This window comes from Eulemur rufifrons, chromosome 16 (assembly GCF_041146395.1).
Source record: "Eulemur rufifrons isolate Redbay chromosome 16, OSU_ERuf_1, whole genome shotgun sequence".
Classification (NCBI taxonomy): Eukaryota; Metazoa; Chordata; class Mammalia; order Primates; family Lemuridae; genus Eulemur; species Eulemur rufifrons.
In genome coordinates, this window is record NC_090998.1 from 66,019,098 (window position 1) to 66,029,679 (window position 10,582).

Here is a 10,582-nt window from a genome sequence, read left to right on the forward strand (position 1 = left end):
AACAGGTATAGATAAACTGAAAATTTTCCTGAATACATAAAATCAAAGAAAGCATTTTAATGTATAAGTCATGTTGTCTGGGGGCCTAAGCTTACCTTTCCTTTCTCCTTCACCACAAATGGGACTTACGGAAGTCTCACCTTTGTGTTCAATAGTTACTATTTTCCTCCAATGACCCATATTCTTCCTTCCTCCCTCCCTCTTCTCTCCCTCCCTCCCTTCCTTCTTTCCTTCCTTCCTTCCTTTCTTTTTTTCCTTCCTTCCTTCTTTCTTTCCTTATTTCTTTCATTTTGTAAAATCTTGCTTTTCTTTTAGCCTTTAACCCTCTCTCTACTACTGACTCCATATCATTCCTTTCTGTATTTCTTTTTTTTTTTGTCTTTGATTTCTCAGCATATTTATTTGAAATTCATTCGTTTATCACATCAGTAGATCACTTCTTTTTATTGCTGCATTGTATTTTACAGTATAATTATATAACAGTTTGTTAAATATCTATTGACCTGTTAATGAACACTTGGGTTGCATGTAGTTTTTAATTCTTTTTAACGCAGCTGCAATGAGTATTCACATTCAAGTCTTTTTGCGAACCCATGGTATCTACCTCCTGGAGAAATATCTTGGAGTAGAAGTGCAATGTCATATGGTTAACTTCTAAATAAGTGCCAAACTGATTTCTACAATGGTTGTATCGTTTTACAATCGTATCAGCAACGTATAAAGAAGCCCAGTTCTCTATGCTTAGTATTGTTGATCTTATTTTTAGTTTTACCTATGTAGTGGGAATTAGAAAAATATACTGTAAGTATGATTTTAATTTCCATCTTCCTAATGACTAATGATGTTGAGCAGCTGTTCTTGTGCCATTGGCCTCTCTTACAAGTTCTTTTGTGAAAAATCTTTTCAAATTTGTTGGCAATCTGTAATGATGGGTTTGTCTCTCATGGTTGCAATGTAAGATTCCAGAGATAGTCAAAATAGAATCTTTTGCCAATTATATTTATTTATTTTTTTTTCCAGTATGTATTTTGTTGTTTCGTTTTTCTTTTTTTCTTTAGCACAAACAATTCCATCAGAACTGGCTGTTCTATTTCTCCTTTTGACTTCCCCTTCTCTTTTTCAGAGTTATTGCAGGGAAAAGAGAACAATCTGATCATTAAATGCATTAACACAGCCACTTCCATCACCTGTGTGTGTCTCTGTGCCCTCTCCTTATTTGTGTGATGTGTACACACATGCACACGGGTTCTTTACACACACAAACAAGTGTGATTGTTTTGTCTGCACCAGTCAAGTCAATCACAGCGTAAACCCTTCTTTTTTTCTCCTGACCTTACTGATTAAGTCAGTCAAAACATCAACCTGGTTTATATGACTAGACAGCATCACTCTGTGTTTTGTTTGTTATGACATGCCATGGTTCCCTGACTTTTTTGTAAATTTCAAGTTATGACATTTTCTTTGAAATCTGCTGCTACTGTTTCTTGAGAATATCTGTGAAGTCTCCAGCTTTTCAACCCCACAGTTAGAACTCATCACTCTCTCCTGACTGCTTCTGCTGCACTTTGATCATAACCCAGTTACTTCATGCATTGCAGCTAGCTGAACACAAAAATGTTTCCTCTGCTAGATTATACATTCTTCAGAGATTAACTTTTTGTACCTTTAGTATGTCATAGAGTTCCTTTCATTTAGTAGATGCCTAGGTATAAGTTTTATAAATAGGTAAATGCTCAACTGTAATTTTAAAAAGTAAAATTGTGAGTTAAGGCTAAATAAAAAAAAGATTATAAACAAATGGTGGCAAGAAATATGAAACCTGATTTCAAAGGAAAATAGCCACTATAGTGACTGTTATTTCTTCTATAATATTGTGCTTAGTGAAAATTGGGAATAATTCATCTTTGCTTATTCTCCTCTCTGACTTTATAGATTTACAGAAAAAAGTAAATATAGAATTCTCGTGCTTATATATGAAAAGTTTTTTTTTCATTGAATTAAAGGCAATATATGTTTTTCATAGGCCAACATGCTTTGAAGCTTTAACTTAAATTTAAGTTTATGTAACTTTTAATTGGTAACATGTGCCGTAAGGATGTCTATGTATATGAATGTGTACATAGTATACCTACAGAAATAGATATTAAAATGACACAAATCCTTCTTATATGTTTATATAGGTCCACTTTACAGCTTCTGATATTTACTAAATTGGTCTAAATATACTTCTTTGACAAATAAAAAACATCTACAAAAATGTATTTGTGCATCTGTTTCTCTATATCACATAGACACATTTGCAGGCAGAAGAAAGAAGGGAACAGAAGAAAGAAGAGAACAGAAGAAAGAAGAGAAAAAGAGGAGAGAAATATATATGTGAGTGAATGCATTTGTGAGGTAGCATGTTTGTGTTTGTGCTCCTGGCAGTGGATCCATGAATATTGGACGACATGAGCAACAATATTTATATCTTTATATCTCATTCTCTATGTATTTATGTCTATATCAACTGGTGATTCAAAATTCTATTTGCTTATGTATAAGTTATAATTTTGTACATGAACATTTTTTGTGTTTCCAAAAATAACGATTATTAAAAATGAGAATGTTAATAATTATACTACAAATTGCATAAATAATACAGGGTTTGAGTTTTAGTATTACAATTACCAAAATGTAAATAAAAAGAGCTTTATTCTTTGCTGGTACATCATAAAATTATAATACATTTGCTGTCTAAAACAGAGAATGAGGTATCAAATTGGGATAATTACTTGATTAGTTTGATCAACTCAAGTTTTTAATTCCCAGAACACATTGGTCAATATGCTTGCATAGGCCAGGCATGGTAGCTCACACCTATAATCCTAGCACTCTGGGAGGCAGAGGCCGGAGGATCACTTCAGGTCAGGAGTTGGAGACCAGCCTGAGTAAGAGGGAGACCTTATCTCTACAAAAAATAGAAAAAATTAGCTGGGCATGGTGGTGTGCACCTGCAGTCCCAGCTACTCGAGTGGCTGAGGCAGGAGGATTGCTTGAGCCCAGGAGTTTCGGATTGCTGTGAGCTAGGCTGATACCATGGCACTCTAGCCCAGGTGATGGAGCAAGACTCTGTCTAAAAAAAAAAAAAAAGCTTGCATAACTTAAACTGAATATATAGCCAAAAAACTTTTTAAATTTTGTTGTATAAAACATTTATTCAGTGTAATTATTTTATAGTAACCTGATTTCATATTATAATATTCAAAACAAATAGGATTTGCAGATCAAAAAATCAAACATTTTCCCTAAACGAGATATCTAAAAGTTCAAAATAATACAGATTATTTAGTAAGATAGCTTATTCAGGAAGTACTCTTCACCTTTCTTTTTAATTCTTAACAAGCCTTTTCCTTTTGTTAGTAGTTTCAAGTTGTATTTGCCTATAAAGCACATCCCTTAAATCTCTAGTGTCATCTGGTTAAGTTAAAAAATTGTGATTCCTAAATATAGATAATCAACCAGGAAAATATTTGTTTCCGTGACTGTGGAAGCATAAAAGATTTATTAATAATATAAATATGGACATTTCAGTTTCAGTAAATTAACTAGACACCATTAGCATTGAGCATAGTATAAGGAAGGCTTTTGTTGAAAAGCACATAGAAGAAAGCGTGCCTATTTACCCTAGAATATGTAGGCATTAGCCTGAAACAGATTGATTGCTATAATGTTTATTCTGATAGTATTTAAAAGACATGAAATAGTAGATGTCATAAAAATAAATAATATTATACTTACTTTCTGGAATCTTTAAGACCTGAGAAAGAAATTTTAGTTAGTCTTAGCTTCATATTCGTGAATGTATTTACGTCTTTTAGCCTTTTTGTTTAAAAAAAAAAACCACAAACTTTTTTTTTTTTTTTTTTTTTTTTGAGACAGAGTCTCACTCTGTTGCCCAGGCTAGAGTGAGTGCCATGGCGTCAGCCTAGCTCACAGCAACCTCAAACTCCTGAGCTCAAGCGATCCTCCTGTCTCAGCCTCCCGAGTAGCTGGGACTACAGGCATGCACCACCGTGCCCGGCTAATTTTTTTTTCTATATATTTTTAGCTGTCCATATAATTTCTTTCTATTTTTAGTAGAGGTAGGGTCTCGCTCTTGCTCAGGCTGGTCTCGAACTCCTGAGCTCAAATGATCCGCCCACCTCGGCCTCCCAGAGTGCTAGGATTACAGGCGTGAGCCACCGCGCCCGGCCAAAACCACAAACTTTTAAAAAAACTTTAGGCAAATAAGTTTTTAATAATAATTGGGCAATAAATGAGGTTACTAACTAGTTTTTTTTTTTGACTGAACTAAATAATCTTCAAAGTTGTTTGTCAAAATAAAACTGGATTTTGTTAAAAGAAAAAAAAAGCTGTGCACAAACTGTGTCCTATGGTTATGAATTAACCATGTATCAACTTTTCTGAGTCTAATTTCTCAGTCTAATTGTTGACTATAGATTCATTATTTCTTCTGTGCAATTTCCACATATAAACACATATACTCATTTTACTATAGGGACAGAAAAGGGAAACTTAGATCCTTACTTCAACTTTTTAGTATTACTGGTGAGAAAAGGGCACTGAAGAAAAGAATGAAACTATACATTCACTAAAAATAAGGATTGGGAATTTTAAAAAATTACCTTCCTTAAAAATTGACCAGATAATGCCCCACCCTGCATATTTAAGATTAAAGCCACAATGAACACATAAAAATATGCAGTTTTTATATACATGAATGATACATGTGTATCATCCTAATGCTTAATCAGTTTCTCACAAGTGTGGTTTCTCACTGTCTTGTGATCTCCACTGAGTTTGTCCCTGCCATGCTGTCCCTCTCTCTCTGTTTCTTTGCTTCCTCTTCTTTCAGGGAGAAGGACTGGATAACAATTATTTAGATAAAGTGGGTGAGGTACGGAGTATAGGAGGAAAAAGTGAAAAGTTGAAGGGACAGTAGGAGAGAGAATGCCTTAGGATACTGAATGATAAGGCAGGTATGCAGAGCAATATGTGCTATACATTTTTGTTTCATTTCCTCTTTCATTTCTTCCTTTCTTTAAGACACATGTAGATATGGCACACAGGAAGAAATACAGATTGTTTCAAAGTACACAGTTCAGTAATTTATCCACGAGTAGAAAATTCAGTATTTGGAAGATTGAAAGAAAATCCAACATACAGAAGAACATGACACTGCTAAGACATGATCATCTAATCAATCATCATTTCCAAATGATTAGTCTATTTTGTTCCTTTTAGGTGTCTCAGTTGTGAATATAGTGTGGTCTGTTTTAATTGTTGGGGTTGGTATAGGTATTTAGTTCAAGGCTTTCTACTACATCAACACTCTACAACCTCCAAAGGTGATCTGTTCTAAAATGTATTCATAATTTAGTTGATTGGAACTTAATAGACCTTTTCTCTCCAATAGTTAACAATGTTAAAAATGGTGATTAAGATCTCAGAATAATTCCCAAAGGCTCATTTAGCCTAACTTTGCAGACTGGATTGTCCCTGGGTACGTATAAGAGACATTTCCTAAGCAAGAAATATGTGTTTAACTTTACAATCCCCCAAGCAGAGGTGAGGCAGTTCAATCTTACTGGCTTTTATGTGTCCTTTTTCTTTTTTCTCTCCCCTCACTTCATCTTTATCCCTCCTCCGTCTTCCAAGATCACAGCAATGGGACATTGACCAGCACATGAAAAGGACCTTCTCACCCATACAGAGTGACGTCAGTTTATATCTGCCCAATTTCACTAGGCAGAGTGTCTGTCTAAAGTACCGAAGTATTACTAAAAAAGAGCTAAGACTGCCTATTTTTGCAAATGACAGATTTTATTTCATGATGTGGATTTTAATTTTTCATTAGATTTTTCTCGGGCAGCTAGTTGTCTTTGTGTGTTTTATGTCAAATAAGAAAGTATTTAGACAATATCTGGCTACTCTGAAAAATATTATATTGTATATTCATAACTAAGTTCAACATGCTGATGAACTCCTGCAGAACATATGTACTGCATCTACTCATAGCTTTATATATTAATGGAGGACTGGATTATACATGAACATTCTTAGATTTTTTTAAGGCAACATTCTAGAACTACAAATATTTTTGTCCTCTCCTGATGCATTATATTTTCCTAATTCTTGTATGGGAATGATGCTCTGTTTCATGTCTCTAAATTTCACTCAATTGTATCCTCAATTTAGGTTTGGATACAGTCTGTGTGCATTTAATATCACATCTCTAGATCTGGTCAAGGTTTCCCCTTAAACCTAAAGGAAATAGTTGAAAGGAAAAACCCAGAATAAAATATCTTAGGAAGACTTAGACTTGGTCTGGCTATGTTTAGATTTCTTCCAAATTTTGGCTTGGTTTTAAGCTTTATTGGCAGTCTCATTCAGAACTGTGGCTTTATCCTCTTTTTTTTTTCATTTGGCTAATATGATTTGTTAAAACATTCTCTGTTTATTTCTTCTTGCTTAACATTTTTCCACACAGCAGGCATAATGAATTTTTGTTTATGATGGGCCGTGCTGCCTGAATTATGGTATGGAATCTGGGTTGGTTTCTTTGGAAAGATATTTTATTGCTCTTTAAGGGGATTTATGCAGCTTCTGGTGTTCTATTGCAGACATGAGTTTTTCTGAAGTTGGTTGCTTAGGAGGAGTTATTTCTAAGAAAAACTAGGCAGTAGCTGGTAACAAAAATAAAGCACCACAATTTATTAGAAATAGATTTATCAGATTTTGCATTATCATATTTATCATAGTAAACTATCTTTACATCTGAATTATGTACAATTTTTGAAAAACGATATGCATCTTTTTAATCGAAGGTCCTCAAAACTCTTTCAAGTGCCACATGCACTGGGGTTTGTTGATGCTGATCAATCACAGAAAACACATATTAAAATATACTCTCCCCTTAAAGAGCTAAGGAGATCATGTTTCTTTGTACAAGGAATACTGACACAGGATACATTTTGAAGTGAAAGTACCTGGTTTGTAGCTAAAGAACTAATTCTACCTCTTTGAGATGCTTCACTGTCAATTTTAATTGCATAAAATAAACTTCTAAAGAAACCAAACCACGATTTTCATGTTAATGTGAAAATTTACTGCCATACCACAGAAACTGATTTGACTTATTAGAGCTTTCCAAGAGAAGAATATCCATTAATTCATTTAAATGTTCATTCATTTTAAAATGGGTACTGTATTTTAATGAACAAATTTTGGAATGTACTTTTTACATCAATTATTATTGTATTTTTCTTGAGATTCTAAAAGAAAGGCAAAACTCCCCAAAACCCTTAGGTTGAATTCTTTTTAGTTTATTTACTTGTAAGATAGCCGTCCAAATGCCTGATGTCCCATGGAGTAATGAGCACAGACATTGAAAGTAGGCCGATCGCATTTGGAATCCCAGTTCTACCTCTCAGTAAGTTACTAAATCTATGTTGAGTCTCAGTTCCCTCATCTGTAAAATAAAATTAAGAATGCACAAACTTGAAAGGTTGTTGTGCACATAAGTAATGTAATGAATGAATGCAAAATGCCTAGTATTACATCTGGTGGATACTATATGTTCAATTAATGATAGCTGATGTTACTTGTATTATTATGAACTTAGTAGTAGTAGGTGTATCTAGAAAGATACTTTGAAATAGAAAAAAGGGCATCTGTGACATGTTTCTGAAAACATATAGTTTATATTTAATGACTGCCAAACAACGTATGGATCAACAACATACACATGGTATTTTTAAAAGCAATACTAATAGAATAGTGTAGTGTAATGTTTCTCTAATGTGGTTCCTTGTACAAATTTTGGAATCAACCCCTCGAGATCAAAGAACTTGAGGAGAATTTCAGTGGGGAAACAAAAATTGACTGAAATGGTGAAAAATAAGACCCAGGATAAATGGATGGAAAGTAACATTACTGGCATTTTTTTAATTTCCTTAGGTCTAGAGTTGCTGCATAGTTCCTATAGTATAGTCATTAAGAGCACAGGTTCTTGGGTCAGAATGCCTGGGCATGAATTTATTTACTAATTCTGTAATCTTAGATAAGTTACATTCCTTTTTGCTTCCATTTCCGTATCTAATGTTATAAAACTGGCCTAATACTCCATAGAGTAAATTTTATGCTTCCATATGATAATACATGTAAAATGTTTAAAATGGTACCTATACATAGTAGTTAGTCAATAAATTTAGTTAATGCAATTATATATCATGAAAAACAAAATTTCTATTCTCTTCTTACTTATATGTACAGAAATCAGAATAGAGCTAGGAGAAATTTTCCTTATGTAAATGACATTTCTGCATCTTATATAAATCTATTTTATTTTTGCATTTTACAGTGGTAATCATAAAAACAAAATCAGAAATTAATATATTAAATAGTAGACCTTCAGTATTTTATCTTTCTATCATTTACACATTATAATTTTTATAGTACAAATAAATAAAATATCACAAAGTTCATGTCCATGTGTTCAAAAAGACTCCTCTCTGCTTTTAGAAAACACTTACTTAATGCCTACTGTTTCCTGCCATGTTGTCTAACTTTGACAGATACTGGATCACAGTATCTTTTATATAATTCCAAAATTCAAAAACAATATGAAAGGTTTTTCTTATATAATAACTTATTCAATAGAAAAACTCAATTATGGCAAAAAAACATTTGATTATAAAACATGATCTGAAACAATAGAAGTATAGTCTTTTTTTTTTTTTTTGTCAACTTAGTATGGATGCTTATATATGTATGTTGGAATGACCTAGGTTATGCTGTAGTAACAAACCCCAAACCTAGTAACTTAAAATAAGATGTCTATCATGATTTGACATAGTCACTCAGGAACCGAGGTTGATAGATTGTCCATCTCAAATGCTGCTGGCTGTCATGCTAGAGAGGTAGAGAAAACTCTGGAGGATTTTGCATTAATAATTAATACTTGAACCTAGAAATGACGCCATCACTTCTAGTAACAATCAGAAATAGTTACATGGCTCCTCCCCAACACAAGAAGTATAATCCTACTGTGTACCTGGTAGGGGAAAGAGCTATAAATTTGGTGGAAAGCTCTAATGATTACCATGTTCTGTTTCACTGCAGAAATATTATGATGATGATTACGGGGTTCAGTCCCCCAAAATCTGATGTGGTCTTATATGTCATATTTACCATATGTTTTTTTATAATATCCAAAATAATTTGTAATTCTAACAAGATAATATGTTCAGATATGAAAGTAAGAAATTAATCCTATGTTGAGCTCCAGGGATCTGAAGAAGAATAAGACATTGAACTGATAAGAACAGGTACTACATTTGGTGTTAGCCAAAAGGCTGAGAAGCGACTGAAGAAGAATCAATGAGTCCCTCCCTACTTTCATAGAATGCACAGTCCAATGAGGGAGTCAGGCATGTAGCCAAAAACTTTCAATGTAATACATAATCTATTGCATTAGAGGTTTGACGAGAGTGGGACTGCAGGACACCAGAGAGCGTGAAGATCTGGACCTAGGCTACTTAGAATGGCTTTAGACAGATATTGCACTTAAGCTGGGGTTTGATGTGTGGCTAATACATAAATATTAAACATATGATAAGAATTTCTGATAGAATTTAACTAATTTTTTAATTGCCAGGCTTTACATTTTGCTCATACGGTATATACAGATTCTTCACTACATGCAATGTTTGGGGGACAGTTAAGATGACGGTTCCATCCCAGAGAAAAGAAAAGTCTGAAAACAAATTCATGCCACATCATGAGGGATTTGGGAATGCTGTAGTAAAGCAGTTTTAATGTTATTCTGTGGTCAGCAAAGATAATCAACCAAGTTTTTAAGAAGGGGACATGAAATGTTCTGTACTTTGTTGAAAAGGTCCTCTGGAACCAGAGGATGGGATGTAGGAACGTCGAACACATTTAAAATAGCGATTTATGAAAAGAGCAGTGAATTATTCTGTTTTTACATTTAAGTCCTTTTTAATAATGTTTTTTCAATATAGTGCTTATATTCAATTTTATGCCTAGCTGAGAACTCAAATCTTAAACATTTTTGCACTTGTTTGAGCAAAAGATTATACAGAAGTATTCCCCAAATTTATGTTTGGGTTTGGCTGACTTCAACTTTTCCTTATGGACATTGCATTTGTGGAGAACTATCTGGTTTCAAATGCATTTTGCCACTGTCATTCTAAATTTTAATTCTTGAAATATGTAAGTTGAATATGATAGATGAACTCTGCACAAGAAGTGGTATAAACACCTCCTTAAGAACCGCAGCTGCACTTGCACCAATACTTGAAGTGAAATTGCAGGAAAATCTCTGAAACGAGGAAAACATAAAAAGTGGAACAGTTTACATTTATAGAGGAAACACTTAATTTAGAAAAAAAATGAAATATCTGATAAATATTGAATTTTTATTATTATATTTTGCACATTTTATGTAGTTATGGCATTTATAAAATATACAGTTCAAGAAAATCATATGTTACTAACTTACTGAGAATAGTTCAAA

The 10,582-nt window shown here is 33.3% G+C and overlaps 1 pseudogene; it reads right to left on the minus strand.

Moving 5' to 3' along the window:
- Positions 1-9,235: 9,235 nt before the first annotated feature.
- On the minus strand, positions 9,236-9,410 carry LOC138397826 (U2 spliceosomal RNA; annotated as a pseudogene).
- Positions 9,411-10,582: the final 1,172 nt, after the last annotated feature.